This window comes from Oryzias latipes, chromosome 8 (genome assembly GCF_002234675.1).
Source record: "Oryzias latipes chromosome 8, ASM223467v1".
In the NCBI taxonomy this organism is placed as follows: domain Eukaryota; kingdom Metazoa; phylum Chordata; class Actinopteri; order Beloniformes; family Adrianichthyidae; genus Oryzias; species Oryzias latipes.
In genome coordinates, this window is record NC_019866.2 from 21,261,125 (window position 1) to 21,275,267 (window position 14,143).

General features: G+C 41.1%; 2 long non-coding RNA genes and 1 pseudogene across 5 annotated transcripts; 2 read left to right on the top strand and 1 right to left on the bottom strand.

Annotated features, from left to right (window-relative positions):
• Window positions 1-39: 39 nt before the first annotated feature.
• Window positions 40-10,547, bottom strand: LOC105353546 (annotated as a pseudogene).
• Window positions 1,708-3,915, top strand: LOC110013909. Of its 2 annotated transcripts, XR_002873779.1 has the most exons (4): window positions 1,708-1,860; window positions 1,953-2,044; window positions 2,155-2,207; window positions 3,460-3,915. It is a non-coding gene; the product is annotated as an uncharacterized LOC110013909 (long non-coding RNA). The 2 variants fall into 2 exon arrangements; XR_002873778.1 differs by having other exon boundaries at window positions 1,953-2,207.
• LOC111947835 lies at window positions 4,707-13,193 on the top strand. Of its 3 annotated transcripts, none has more exons than XR_002873782.1 (4): window positions 4,707-5,055; window positions 11,366-11,542; window positions 12,563-12,610; window positions 12,706-13,121. It is a non-coding gene; the product is annotated as an uncharacterized LOC111947835 (long non-coding RNA). The 3 variants fall into 3 exon arrangements; XR_002873783.1 differs by lacking the exon at window positions 4,707-5,055 and having other exon boundaries at window positions 11,258-11,542; window positions 12,706-13,001; window positions 13,084-13,193; XR_002873780.1 differs by lacking the exon at window positions 4,707-5,055 and having other exon boundaries at window positions 11,258-11,542.
• Window positions 13,194-14,143: the final 950 nt, after the last annotated feature.

Genomic DNA, 14,143 nt, shown 5'->3' on the forward strand with positions numbered 1-14,143 from the left:
CGCAGCTTAATATTAATATGTAATTATTTAATACAAGTGTCATTTTTAATAATTATTTTAATGATTTTAATAATAGTTTTAAGTTTTCAGAAGCTGAGTTTGCAGTGTTTGCAAAGGATTATGATTTCAGCCATGTGACCTTGAGTCCCCACTACCCTCAAAGCAACGGGGAAGCAGAAAGGGCTGTGAGGACCATCAAAGCCCTCCTGAAGAAGTGGGAAGATCCACACAAAGCTGGCAGATCCTCCATCTTCTTCCTCTCCTTCTTAATCTTCTTGGATGCAGAGTGTTGGCTGGGGTCATAGTCTGCATCCATCTAGAGAGGTTTAGCACCACATCATGAACATGAAACACCACTGCCAGCCCATCTCTGCATTCATAAGAAAGGCTGACTCACAATGAAGTCTTCGTCATCACAGTGAGGTCCAGACGCCTCCCCGTTGTAGTCTTCCTCTGCATAGTCCTCCTCTTGGTCTTCTCCAGTCCAAGTGTCCCAATTCCAGCGATCTGAGGTAAAAACAAAACATGAATCTGATTTAGAATTGATTTTTTTTTTTGTTTTACGTGAGAAACAAAGATTTTCTTTAATCTGAATCACAAACTAGAATAAATCAGACACAATTGACTGTAAAATAGCAGTAAAACTATGGAAAGACACACACAAGCACAGCAGGAACCTCTAATTCCAGCATGCTGATCTTGTATTGGTTTACCTTCCATTTCATCATCATCCTCAAACTGCGGCTTCTCTTCTTCCTCCTCGCCGTAGTATTCATCGCCAAAGAATTTCTGCAAATAGACTCTACAGTAACTGAAAGGCTAACAGAGGGATTGGGGTTCCAATCGACTCATCCGCTCACCTGCATGAGCCAATCGTGATGCTTCGGATCAAAGTCTCCCTCCAGGTCCTCCTGGCTGAAAGCCAGCTGCTCGTTTCCCGTCAGCTCCTGCAGCTGCTTCAGCTTCTCCATGATCTCGTTCCTCTTCAGGTTCTTCAGCTGCTTCAGCTGCTCGCGCTTCTGCTCCTTCTCCTGCAACCATCACCATCAGCCAGGAGGTTTGGTTTCAACTCTGGAAAAGACTCCCATCGACTCGCTTCCAAACCTTTTGCTTCCTCTCTTTCACTTCCTCTCTCTTGCGCTTCCTTGAGTCGTCCTTGGAGCGCACGGACGTGGCGATGTTCCGAGGATAGGTCTTCACGCGTTCCGAGTCGGGCTCTTCGAAGCGGAAGTTGTAGCTTCTCTCAAACTCACCATGTCCTTCACCTCCTCTCCCCCCTCCAGCTCTGCCTGGCCTTTCAGCCACTCCACAAAGTCCGCCTCCTCTTCATCCTGAAACAAACGCAGCTCGGTTTTGTTTCAGCCACAGGGAGACGTTCACAGACGGGGCTTCCCATCCGACCTTCTCCTGCGTCTTCATCCTCCTTGTCAGCAGCGTCGACGTTCCTCCTTCCTCATCGCCATCCTCATCATCGCTGTCCTCAACAAACTTGCGGAAGCTGCGTTCAGAGGTGGACTTCTGTCAATAAAGAGTGAGCAGGAGTGCTGAACGCCTGTAGAAGCTTTCAGCTCACCTGGCCTTCAGCTCCCGCTGCTCCTGGATGTAGCTTGGAGAAGCCGCTCTCTGCGAAGGAGGCGCAGAGAAATATTTATTTACCTCTTTACTCACTTTTACTCCTGAATCCAAAACACTAAGTCAAACCTGTCTTCTCTTTGCAGCTTCCTCTTCATCGCTGTCATCTTCGTATTTCCTGCCAAATGAAAACATTTTTACTGAATGACCCGTTTCAAATGCAACACCGAGCTGACACGGTAAACCCCAGACGTCTGCGGACTGTGCGGGCGGGTCAGCGTCGCTCAAGTAAGTTTCGGTTTTTTGACCATGGCGCCATAGTAATCATATGCATGTTAAGAGAGTCTTTGCCGCTTGTCATATTTTTGTTCTCCTTTTAGAGTCTAACAGGAAGTCAGAACCGAAGGAGCATCAGACTTTGAATGCCCATAAGCAACTACTTTGTACAACTACAGGACACCTAGCCATACAGGTAATATTACAAAAAACTGTTCACATCATTTGTAATAAAAAATAAATAAATATCAATCTACATCCATGAGTTAATAAGGAGTTGAAAAACAACCTTTTTGTTTTTTCAAGAGCATGGCACATTCTGACTGCTAATCTGGACCCCCACCCCCAGCTGACACAACGTAAGACCAAATGATTAGGTTCAATTTGTCACAAGATTTGGTTGGGTGGTCGTTTGGTTTTATTTTAAATTTTTAATTGGTATGTTTTAGGGTTGTGCCGATGGACGATACCATCGTCCATCGTGATGGGTGACTGACATCCCGATGGAGAGACCACCATCGTGATGCCACGCCCCCGCCACGTTGCGAGTCAACACCAAAAGCCGCGGTTACATGTACAAAATATCTTGATGGGATCAATGGTCGGATTAGAATCCAACCGTGCACATGGGCCCGGAAAATGTTTTCAGAATATAAAAACGTTCACTAAGGTCACAATTTCGGTCGGATAAAATCATTTGCACATGCACAGTAGGGTTTGAAAACCGGAAGTGGATACAACTTCCGCCGAGCGGCTTTTTTTCCAAACTTTATTGAATGTAACAATTCAATACAAAACAATGTTAAACAGCACAGAGCAGCTATATACATTGACATGTCAGCTCGGTAATATACGAGACGATCTTCTAAACGTGCTTTTAATAATGTTACGGTTATTATGAAACACCTGTTCGCTCATCATTTGAATTTTGATCCGTGTAGTCAGTGCTTCTTCTGAACGTAGCCAGGATTAGCAGTATGCTAACACGGGCTAACAACATTAGCTTTGGGTGGTGCTGCTTGCTGGCTGCACGTTAAACATGTAAGAATAACATCAGCCTTTATTTAGTTGGGACACGACTGGAAACACAAATCCTTGTGGTTGTTTTAATGTTTTCTATGGACTGAGCGGCATTTCTGCTTTGAAGCTCAAACCGCTGTGTGTGCTGACGATCCGAGCTGGTCCAGACACACACTTTTAGACCCGGTTCTGAGTTCGGTTGCTTGTACCCCTAGAACTGCGGGACGGATCGCAGTCTTAAATCTCCCACACATACCGCTCATGTAACAGCGCACCCCCCCCCCCCCCCTTCCCATCAAACACAAAGCTGTAAGTCCGCATTCCGCCGGTCCACTACTTCTTTTCTATTTTGTTTGTTACTTTTTTTGTTAAAGATAACTTCCCTCAGTTTATACTGGATCATCGCGGATGACTCATTAGTTGGGAAATAAAATGAAAAAAGCAGAATAACGAATAGCAGTTATATAAGAACGAAAAATGTAAAAAATACCCCCCCAACACCCGACGATGTCATTGTCCATCCCGATGGTTGACAGCAAACATCGTCAACGGCCAATTTAGGGGACATCGCCCAACCCTAGTATGTTTCAGGTGCCACAACATGAGATGGATGTGGAGAAGTGAAGATGATCAAAGAGTATGACGTATCTTATGATCATCATGACCATATTTCAATGATTGACTAGCCTTGTAATATGGTTTTTACTTGTGATATTTTATTGAAGGTAAAATATTCTTTACACGTGATTTTTTTTTAAAGAGAAAATAGGTGCATATTTTTTCTATTAGGTTTTTAACTGATTTCTTATATGCATTTTATTCTCTTACCATTTTTGAATTATCTTTAGCTGTTGATGAATTATTACTGTTATTTTAGGAGCATAATTTTATTTCAGTTATACCTTTTTTCCCCCCTGATTTGATCCCTCATTTTTTTTTTTGGCTCCAGCGTTTTTCCTCCCATCGGGACCTTTCACACTGGGAATAGTTCTGGTTTACCATCACAGTTGCTGTCCCATTGACAGCTCCAGCCTGGTGACTGGAGGGCTCTGCACCACTATGTGCCCAGGCCACGGTTGCAGATGTTGACTCTTGGCGTGCATGGCCCCCAAACATGTCTTTGTCTCAGGGTCAGCCCTGTGAATAATGTTGTGTGACATGAATTAAAAAAAAACATTGTCATATGAATACAGTGATCCCTTGCTATAACGCGGTTTACTTTTCACGGTTTCGCTACTTCACGGATTTGCATCGTGCATTGTGTTCTACATTCTGATTGGCTAAAAAGTCACTTTTCTCTACCTGTGTGTCAATAGCGTTGCAGTTTAATTTGTACACGTACGTAATCAGCTTGCCAAATTTACAACACGTACGTGCAAATTCTCTTGCAATTTCGAGTTTCTCTAAAACCCATAGAAAAAAGAGCGACAACAGCTGCCAATCACTTCTTTGTTCTTCTCCCGAACAAACAGACACAACTGCTGCAGAGCGGAGTCAGGATGCAGCGGCTCAGTCTGAAGAACAGTGAGATACACCAGAGTCACAATTTGTCCGACTGTTATTTGTATTTTGTTCATAATCATTTTAAATTTCCTCCGATTTAATCTAATTACTCTCGGGTCGCGGTGGGCGGGGCTAATCTCCGCGATTTGAAGCCTTCTGTTCACATTGATGTTTAAAATTATTATTTGACAGTACAGTACAGAAGTTATTTGTCGAAAAAACTTTTCTAAAGTACTTTTATTTGTGAAACAAATGTTTGAGCCTGTAAAATGGTTTGTTCTTTATAATTTATAATAGAGTATTTAATTGTATAATAATTGCATAAAAAAGAGAGGTTTCTACTTCACGGATTTTGCCTATCACGGGTTCTTTTTGGAACATAATCCCCGCGAAAAACAAGGGTTTATATGACTATTGTTTAAATGAAACTAAATTAAGTAAACATTTTATTTTAACATTTTTTACTCAATTAGCTGTTTGTTTTTCTTGGAATCTATTCTTAAATATTTCTAATTACAGTTTTTTTTTTTCTCAGGATGATGTCAGCCGAGAAGCAGTGAAAGAGGACTGAACTAATCGCTTCAAGATTGTTTTGGTCCTTCCCAATGAAACACAGGACAACCAAGACCCTGTGGGTCAGTCATCAACAATAATATCCCACACCTGTTCACGTCGTCTGCAGCTGTAAGTTAGTGAAACTCGCCCCCACCCCCGCTTGCTTTCCTCCCGCGTTTTTCTACACAGAGAGCGTAATTATATCGTCACTATGCAGCACCCGAGCGCACAGTTTGTCAACTTCACGTGCCGTATTCGTTTAGAGAAACCAGCGAGAAGGGGGGGGCAGATTGTGCCCCGGTCAACCGCACTACTGCTATAAGAGACCTGCCTTTACATTTGCGGTGATAAAGTATCACTATAGTGTCAAAAACGCGGCATCTAGCTCTGCTCTACGGACTAGTTTGAAAAACAAGCTAGCTTAGCTATACTCAAGCATGATGATGCAAAATGACTAATTTGCTGGCTAAAAACAAAACCACGAGGCATTGTTAAGGCAAGTAACATTGTGGACCAATGTCAAACAATTTTAAAAGATTAAAGTCAAGTAAAAAGACAAAAAAAGTTTGAAAACGTTACTTACCAAACCCAGGCAACTTCGATCAACCCGCTCCCTCTTCTGTCTGCAGTGATACTAAGGCACGCGCTTCTGATCTTAAAATGGCGGGTGTATGGTGTGCGCATGCGCATTTCAGATGACGTCATTGCAGGTTGGATGAACATAATTTTTAAGTTATTTACAATTTAATAACGTTGTTTTTAAAAAGAAAAAATATGTTTGACTTACTTAAATTAATTAGGTAAAACCGAAAAATTTTATTAAAATAATTAAAATGAACTAAAAAGATATTTGAAGCATTTACTAGAGGCCAGAATCACTTTTTTAGTGTACAGTTCAGCTGCACCACAACAGTCAGGAAAACGGATGGAAAAGTATTTTAACATTCCGTCATGTCACTCTGTCCAACTACATCGATCAAAAAGTCCTTAGTGTAGCCCATGTAATATTTGTTGTGTTAATTTCACCAAAATTGCTTTTTTATCTTTAATTTGTTATTTGCATGCGAATGTTTTAAGCGGAGACTTTTATTTTGATGGTTCGCTACTTCCTGTTCTTTCGCGGCATTCTCCTCAGTCCCCCATGAGAACTTCAGAGAGTAGGTAAGCCGTAGACGTTACTCGCACTAGTTTGACTGAAAAGAGAGTTTAAAGTTTAAAACATAGAAAAACAATGTTCATAACTTAAAACTCTTCTCACACAATTTTTGTTTTTGCCAATCGTTTGAAAAATGTTGTTAAGGGTAAATGCACCATTCAGAAGTGTGTTAGTGTTAGCAAGACTTAAGCTAACTTGCAGCATGGTCTCATGTGTGTCTGTGGGTGTTTTTTTTTTGCCTTCCCTCAGGTGTGTGTTGGAGTGAGACCAGAAATAAAAACACATGTGCTGTATTTCTTTTTGCATTAACACAGTAAAATCCCTCATTCTGGACGGCAATGATGACTTATTCACTTGAAAACACAATGCAGAAGACTCGCACCCCACAGCAAAAGTGTGCCCCAGCTACATTAGCAACTGTCGCTGTGCTTTTACATTAACAATTCTAAATGGATAAAAACTGTCGTAGCAGAGTGAGGGTCGACACAGCCTGTTGGATCGCTCATAGCTCAACAAGATAACATAGGTGACATGGGTAAGCAAGATACACACACTTCCTGTTGTGGAAGATGGTCTGTTATTAACTGCTGCTCAGTGACAGTTGTTGCACAATCCCATCATTCAGATCCTTTATTTACCAGTTTACACTAAATGGTAATGAACTCTCCCAGTAAAGAATACATTTACAAAGTGATGCAGTGGTAGGGCGGAAGATTGCAGGTTTAATTCCCACCTTGCCTGTCCTTGGGCAAAACACTGAACCCCACCTTGCCTCTGGTGGAAGGTTGGCGCCAGTGTTCGCCAGCGGAGCCGCCACCGGTGTGTGAATGTGTGTGTGACTGGAAGCGCTTTAGGCCTTCGAGGAAGGTAGAAAAGCGCTGTACAAGTATACGATATTTACCATTTACATTTAATTTTGTGTATAGAAACTAGGGTTGTGCCGATGGACGATATCATCGTCCATCGTGATGGGTGACTGACATCCCGATGGAGAGACCACCATCGTGATGCCACGCCCCCGCCACGTTGCGAGTCAACACCGTAAGCCGCGGTTACATGTACAAAATATCTTGATGGGATCAATGGTCGGATTAGAATCCAACTGTGTACATGGGCCCAGAAAAATGTTTTCAGAATATAAAAACGTTCACTAAGGTCACACTTTCCGTGGGAATAAATTATTCGCACATGCGCAGTAGGGTTTGAAAACTGGAAGGATATATTCCGCCGAGCGGCTTTTTTTTTTCAAACTTTATTGAATGTAACAATTCAATACAGAACAATGTTAAACAGCGCCGAGCGGCTATATACATTGACATGTCAGCTCGGTAAAATACGAAATGATCTTCTAAACGTGCTTTTAATAATGTTACGGTTATTATGAAACACCTGTTCGCTCATCATTTGAATTTTAATCCGTGTGGTCAGTGCTTTTTCTGAACAAAGCCAGGATTAGCAGTATGCTAACACGGGCTAACAACATTAGCTTTGGGTGGCGCTGCTTGCTGGCTGCACGTAAACATGTAAGAATAACATCAGCCTTTATTTAGTCGGGACACGACTGAAAACACAAATCCGCGTGATTGTTTGAATGTTTTCTAAGGACTGAGCGACATTTCTGCTTCGAAGCTCAAACCGCTGTGTGTCTGCTGACGATCCGAGCTGTGCTCAGACACACACATAGACCCGGTTCTGAGTTCGGTTGCTTGTACCCCTAGAGCTGCGGGACGGATCGCAGTCTTAAATCTCCCACACATACCGCTCATGTACCCCCCCCCCCCCTTTCCCATCAAACACAAAGCTGTAAATCCGCGCTCTGCCGGTCCACTTCACTAGTGAAGTGCGGAAGCGGACTACTTCTTTTCTATTTTGTTTGTTACTTTTTTGTTAAAGTCACTTCCCTCAGTTTATACTGGATCATCGCGGATTAGTCATTAGTTGGGAAATAAAATGAAAAAAGCAAAATAACGAATAGCAGTTATATAAGAACGAAAAATGTAAAAATACCCCCCCCCCCCAACCGACGATGTCATCGTCCATCCCGATGGTTGACAGCAAACATCGTCAATGGCCAATTTAATGCACATCGCCCAACCCTAATAGAAACATTATTTACGTTTCACTATTAAAATCCCAACACTGCAGAGTTGTGTGCAGTACTTGCTGTTTACAATCAGACTAAAGGTTTCTGTTAGGGCTGGGAATCACTGGGTACCTCACGATACGATACGATTTGCGATACATTGCTCACGATAAAGATACTATCACGATATGGCGATAATGCGATAATCGATATATCTCTAACAACTCACGATATAATAAACTTTAAGAAAAAAGAACTCTAAAAACAGCTTTTTGGAAAATATTTCCCCATTTATTTTTTAAACACCATGATAATAAACAACTTGTGTCCTATTTGGTGTAATGAATAACAGACTTTTGTGTAACATTGCTGAAATCAGTAATACTCTGTCTTTGACAAACAATGACAATTTTCATTTGGAAATATCTGTAAAATTCAGTTTAAACAATAGTGAACATCAACAGCAGTGTCATTATTTAGTACAAAATTGCTGTAAACAGGATAAAAAATGAATAAGTCAAGTAGCTGCCAGGCACATTGGTATTAACTTTTGAAAAACAAAGCCATAGCCATTTCTTAATTTAAAATAATAGCTGAAAATTAGATATTAATTCTGTGAACAAATTATAGTGTCTTTGTTAAAAAATAAATGACACCATTTAGTGCAAATGTGGTGTAGACAAAAATATAATTCTCACAGAAAAATAAAAATCAAGTAGGTAGGAACTTTCCTTTTAAGTTTTTAAGACATAAACTGCTTTCAAAATAAATTACCAGGGATAAAATACATAAAAAACTTGCAGTGCATCTAAAAGTTACCGTCTTTGTGAACAAAACCTTTGGGGAAAAGCTGCATGTGATCTATGTTTATGTTCATGTTTTTCTGGAGAGAAAAACATGAACATAAACATATTTAGCATCAAGATGCCGCTCGTCTACCTCTGCTTAGAGGAGAAGGGGGGTCTAAGGGCAGCGATGCCTCTCTTTCTTCCGTTTTCATCTCAGCCGTAGCTCTGGTCTGGACGTAGAGTACAGGGATCCTTTTTTCAGTATTTCCGAGAGGGAATGTCAAAGCGTTGCTCTACTGCATTCAATAAAAACCCAAATGCCTCGTTCTCCACCGCGCTGCAGGGGCCGTTTTCCGTTTGTCATTTCCGCTGCTCTGTCTCTCAGAAGACGGCGCTAGCTTCGTCTGGAAAAAAGTATCCGCGTCGGGCTGTGTCGGCTTCAGGCAGCAGCAGCCACAGCTTTCTCACACAACTCCAGGTGATGCAGCTTCAATGCTGCCGGCGCGTCTTTTAACTTGCTGCCGTCGCTTCTCATTGTTTTCCCGCTCCGCCATCTTTGTTTGAGTGTGTGTTCTTCTTCGTCCGCCCGCAACAACCAATCTCGCAACGAGCGCCCCCTATCGACCCTCCAAGGAATTGCCGTACCAAAGGATGGTTAATATAGCGTTTTACAGGGTTTTAAAACGTAAATAAAAGGTCGATACTTGATGAAGACATATCGATAATCGATCGCGGGACTAAATATCGCGATATATCACCATATCGATATTTTGGCACACCCCTAGTTTCTGTTGTGTTATTTTAATGAAAAGATGCTGTTTCTTGAACAGGACCTCACCCCTCCTTCTCCAGGATGACTGCCCGCTCATAGTCCTTGAGAAACATGGGTTTCACTGCAGCTTTCTTCGAGGTTGAAGGCTTCTCATCACTGTGAGAAGTGTCTGAATAAAGAGGAACAAACGTTTCACGAAGGGGCAGAAAAGCCACGAGAAGCTAGCTGCTGCAAACATGTAAACAACCACCTTCAGAGTAGAACTTGGCGTCTTTCTCGTAGATCTTCGGGTCTTTTTTCTTCAATAGCGACAGGATTCTGTAGAAGTCCCTCTCGACGGTGGGATCCAGCTCCTGCGGGACACAACTTTAGCTCAGTCAGTGTGTTTTAACTCAGCTAGTCTAGAAGACCTCATGTGCTAACCACTTCACTGTCGTCTGAGCTGGACCCCGAAGAGTCCGAGTCACTCCCGTCGTTTCTGTCCCCAAATCTGTCCTTAACTGTAAAATACAAAACAAAAAAATGTCTTTCATAAGCGGCAGTAGCCTGAAAAACAGCTTTAAAGCTACTTTTCATCGCTGGGTCGTTAGCATGTTAGCTAGCTCCTAGACACTTACGTTTCTGCAGCTCTTCTGTCGGTATTTGTCATATTTCTGAGCAAACTTTGTGTTAATTTTTAGTTCCCGTTTGCCTGACATTTTAAAAATGGAAAAAGGATAATTATTGAGAAAAATAAACAGACATTAGTGAATAGTAACCATGCCAGCTGCCAAAGGAAGCATGTGTGGGACCCTAATCACGTGGTTTCCGCTGAAGGAAGCAATTGCAGTAAATGTCCTGCAGAGGGCGCACGAATCACAGAATTATTTTTATTTGATTGACAAAAGTTCTTTTTATGATATTAAGACCTTTAATTATTTCAATTAGTAGTTTTGTCTGATTTCATTTTTGATAGATTTAACATATTAGAACTTAAGAAATTAATAAATGTTAGATTCCCTGATGCAAAAATCACCACTTAAAGATGTAAAAAAAGAAAATGGATAAAGTGTAGATTTAGTTAAAATTGGCTGTAATAACTTTTTAAATAGCTTAAGGTGTGAAATAAAAAATGGTGATATTTAGGTGTACTTATGAAGTGTTATTCCTGGTGTAATTGCAAGAAATGCTGCATAGTGTACAGAACCAATCAGGTGGAAAATGCATTTAACGTCGGTAAGGTTTAGAGGACTTTTTTGTTAACCTTCCCCTCTTGCAAACGTTGATCAGTTTAATATTAATACATGCAATTGTGTTTTTAAAAGTGAACCTTTGTCTACCCTTGTATTGATCAAGTGGTATAGGTTTATATGGGAATAAGAAAGTAAGCAGTGCTGGCAAATTGTGTTTCCAAAAAGTAATTGTTACATTAATCTAATTCAATGTCCCTGATTTCATTTTCATGTTGATGCAATCCTGCAGGAATTAAAAGAACATGGCAGCAGCTAAAAGTGAAGTATAAAAACAAAATTCAATCAGGTCAAATTTGAGCATGTCATGGATGTAGGCTTTGTTGACAATATTTGACATATGAAACATCTACATAGCAATACATGTCTAATGTTGTTTTCATTGTTCACTGTCATTTGATTTGTCTTCAGCCAACAGAAAGAAGGCAGAGGCTTGCAAAACAAGGGGAGGCCCTGCACCACCACCTCTGACAAATGCTGAGGAGATGGCCCTGAGTCTGAACAGTGGAAGGCCAGTGGCTGAGGGAATTCCTGCAGGGAGTTCATCAGAGCCAGTCACTCCCCAGGACACAAGTGCCTTCATAAAATGTAAGAGGCCTCCCCCCACCCACACACACACACACACACACACATTATATATATTTTCATTTCAAATGTGCAAAATGCCAGCCTCAAGCCCCTCAGAAGCACCAGTACTTGGATAAATATATATATAATATTTTAACATTGCATTGGGCTTTGCATTGGTCTCAACAGATTCTGATGGCAATATCTTCCTTTTAGAGTCTCCAGTCACAACTGAACCCCAGGCAGTTGTAAGTAGTAGGGTTGCACGATATGAGGAAAACTCGTGATATGCGATATTGGTAATTAATATTGCGATAACGATATAAATTGCGGTATATAAACAAATAGCAAAAAAAAACAAAAACATCATTTCCATTTCACTGCAACAGTTTAAAAATTATACTCCAAATGACCCTTGTCGACGTAGGAGGCAAACATCAAACAATCGGCCGTGATGCAGCGGTAGGGCGGTCGACCCATGATCGTAAGATTGCAGGTTTGATTCCCGCCTTGCACGCCCAAGAGTCGAAGTGTCCTTGGGCAAGACACTGAACCCCACCTTGCCTCTGGTGGTAGGCGGGCGCCTGTGTTTGGCAGCGGAGCGACCACCAGTGTGTGAATGTGTGTGTGAATGTGTGTGTGACTGGGTGAATGGGTCAGTGACTGTAAAGCGCTTTGTCCTTGTAGGAAGAAAGGCGCTATACAAGTATACGCCATTTACCATTTACCATACGCCATAAAAGGGCTCATCTGATTGATCAAAAACGTAAACGGGTCCTTCCGATTGGTTAAATGCATAAAGGGATTTATTTCATTTGTTCAATATTTCAAGCTGCCATGAGTTTGTTTTAGCACATTTAAGATAATCATTTATTGCGATTTTTGCTGTCTTTTGCGGTATGCATATTGCACAGCTTGATGTCGCGATAACGATAAATTTGCGGTATATTGTGCAGGCCTAGTAAGTAGCCTACATAACACACCAGAAATTAGCACGTGTAGTATTATAAAGTGTGCTCAACCAAACCCTCATCTTCTCAGGATGTAGAGGATGACACACTGTCTGCTTATACCGACAGACCTAGAGAGGTAATCTTATGTTTGTACATGTCAAACAATCTTCACAATCACATTCACATTATTGTGTCGACTAACCTATTCTTGTCCCCGTCCCCACCCTCCAGAGTGTGGAGGAACAACCGCCGCAGGATGAGGAGGAGGAGGAAGGTCCATCAAACTCCTCTGCACGGATGAACACAGTTCAGTGACGTATAGTAAATGCCAGAGTGTTATTCTATGGAATTCATGTTGATGAACAGGATTTAACCCCACACTACTGTATTTTCAGTTATCAGTTAAGGAGTTATATAGACTTCATCTTATTAAAGAAATAGAGAAAACTGATAAAGAGATGTCCTACTTAGATCGACAGATCCTTAAGTCAGATCTGGAAATTGAGATCCTAAAACACAAGCTACAGGTATGGTGTGTATTGTGATTGCTGAATTCTATAAAGGTTTTGGATGAATATTGAATTCTTACTGTTGCTTTTCAATTTGTAGGAAATAATGAAGACCAAATACATTGTGACTTGAATTTATTCATTGTGGGATTCTTTTTTTATTTATCTTTTTTTTTTCTTATTGTTGTAATTCTCTATGAATTAATGCAGCCTCCTCGTCTATTGGGTCCTCCAAAAAAGGACAAGCCATTCTTGTCACTTAGACCGTCTCTGTGTGACGGAAATGTGGGCAATGAAGGTTAAAGCAAAAAATACCGCTTCGTCTTTAAAAAGGGGAGGGGACCGGCAGAAACCTTGAGTTTGGAGAATAAAACCTGCTCCCGACCAGGTTAGGTTCACAGCATAAGTAACCATGGATACTGACTCCGAGTAAAAGTTACCTCTCCTTCAGAAACGGGTTTGACTTACACTGCTTTCTCTGGTTTAACAAACCTCCCATTCTGAAACAGAAAACCCAGGGTTTCCCTGATTTCAGGGTTAACACACTCAGAGTTTACACTTAACCTCCTTTCTGAAACAGGCCCCTGGAATACCCCCCTGCTCAGGGCCCAATACACACAAAAACACACCACAACACAAACAGTGATTAAACGAAAAATACAAAACAGAAGAGGTGAACCTGAGCAGGACACAACTAATTTATGGGCCGAAAACAGGGGGGAAAATGAAATGCAAAATGAATCCTGAATGTTTCCAGACCAGTTCCATCGTTTCCCCTGTATTGGAATCAGCTTCAGTTCATTGCACTTTACCATGGCTCCTATTAAAAACGTTCTGTGGCTCAGGATCATTTCAACTCGGCCTTTCCTAATAAAACACTACATCATGAACGTTGTTTATAAAAAAGGCATCTCATTTTCGTGTGATTAGAGATAGCTTAGTGGAATACTTAATGGCATTTATATCAAAAGGTTCTAGGTTTGAGTCTGGCACTGTACAAATCCTTTTTGCGTGCTTTTTTTTCTTCAAGTGATATGTATTTTGCTGTGTCAAGCACTTCTCACAGAAAGCGTCACATGTTGTGTTGTTTTACATTTTTTTAATCATAATTAACAAAATTGTTCAGTTTTACATTTTTTTCATCATTATTTCCACATTGA